Raw genomic sequence first — 1,911 nt, 5'->3', positions numbered from 1 at the left:
CGGCTGCCGCTTGCGCTCTGCCCAATACGTGCATGGGCTCTGGCTTAAGACCAGAGAAAACGCGATGAGGTGCCGCCACCTCTAACCCGGTACAGCACTGCAGACCTTTCCACCGAGCCCTCCTGCAACCAGGCAAGCCGGGGCAGGCCGGACACCACAGGCCGCCCACTCATGGCTCATGCCGGCAAAAACAGGACGAGGCGCTGCGGCCTCTCGCCTGTGCCATCATCGGGCCCTCGGGGGCTGGGGGAAGCTGCGGCACGCACGAGACCCCCCAGCCGTCTGCATCCAGCTGCCGCTCTGCGCGCTCCAGCTTAAGGCCAGAGAAAAAAGGACGAGGTGCCGCCACCTCGCCCGCCCATCACCAGGCCCTCAGGAGCCGGCGGCGGCCGCGGCGGGCTGGACGCTCACGGGCAGCTGCCCTCGCATATCCCAGCGCTCACCTTTGCCATCATCGGGCCCTCCGGGGCCGGGGGAAAGCCGAGGCAGGCTCGACTCCGCCCGGTCTTCCAGCGTTCGAGTGCCGGTGGCCACCACCGGCCACCGGGCTTTGCCCTGCGGAATCCACCTTTGCACCTCTCGCACCACTCGGTCAACAGCCACCGCAGCCTGCCAGACCCTCGCAGGCACCCGGCTGGCTTACTCGAAAAACACCGGGAGACAAACAGGCCGAACGGAGAAACAACGAGCCGAACCACCAGGGAAACCACCACCACAACGGCCGCCCAGCGCCCCACTTCGCCGGCTGAGCCGTAGGCCTTGCAGCCGCTCACTAGCGCTGCTCCGTGCACCAGTCACCACCAGCTCCTATAGTACGGAGGATCACGTCCCCGCCCCCGGCCGGCTCCAAGAGTGCGGTCCCTGCCCACCGGGGAGACCTGCCAATGAGACCGACTTTTACGATGACGTAACTGGAGGCAGCGAAAAACAGCGACCCCTTCGCCAGCTCCGAGAAAGTGGTGGGGCTATCAGGTCTACCTCACAGCCCCCGAAATGCGACTAAGTCCCGCCGGAGCCGGGTAGACCTGACAGCCCTTTTCACCGGCCGCTCCGGCGGCGACACCCCGCGTCCTCCGGGCGCCGCCGGCGGCCGCGCCGGCCTCCGGAGCCGGGTAGACCTGGCGGCCGGCCGCGGAGCCGGGTAGACCTGGCGGCCGGCCGCGGAGCCGGGTAGACCTGGCGGCCCTTTTCACCGGCCGCTCCGGCGGCGACACCCCGCGTCCTCCGGGCGCCGCCGGCGGCCGCGCCGGCCTCCGGAGCCGGGTAGACCTGGCGGCCGGCCGCGGAGCCGGGTAGACCTGGCGGCCCTTTTCACCGGCCGCTCCGGCGGCGACACCCCGCGTCCTCCGGGCGCCGCCGGCGGCCGCGCCGGCCTCCGGAGCCGGGTAGACCTGGCGGCCGGCCGCGGAGCCGGGTAGACCTGGCGGCCCTTTTCACCGGCCGCTCCGGCGGCGACACCCCGCGTCCTCCGGGCGCCGCCGGCGGCCGCGCCGGCCTCCGGAGCCGGGTAGACCTGGCGGCCGGCCGCGGAGCCGGGTAGACCTGGCGGCCCTTTTCACCGGCCGCTCCGGCGGCGACACCCCGCGTCCTCCGGGCGCCGCCGGCGGCCGCGCCGGCCTCCGGAGCCGGGTAGACCTGGCGGCCGGCCGCGGAGCCGGGTAGACCTGGCGGCCGGCCGCGGAGCCGGGTAGACCTGACGGCCCTTTTCACCGGCCGCTCCGGCGGCGACACCCCGCGTCCTCCGGGCGCCGCCGGCGGCCGCGCCGGCCTCCGGAGCCGGGTAGACCTGGCGGCCGGCCGCGGAGCCGGGTAGACCTGGCGGCCGGCCGCGGAGCCGGGTAGACCTGGCGGCCCTTTTCACCGGCCGCTCCGGCGGCGACACCCCGCGTCCTCCGGGCGCCGCCGGCGGCC

Source organism: Haliaeetus albicilla, unplaced genomic scaffold (genome assembly GCF_947461875.1).
Source record: "Haliaeetus albicilla unplaced genomic scaffold, bHalAlb1.1 scaffold_73, whole genome shotgun sequence".
NCBI lineage: Eukaryota > Metazoa > Chordata > Aves > Accipitriformes > Accipitridae > Haliaeetus > Haliaeetus albicilla.
The sequence above is the reverse complement of the archived record's forward strand: the minus strand, read 5'-3'. Positions refer to the sequence as shown.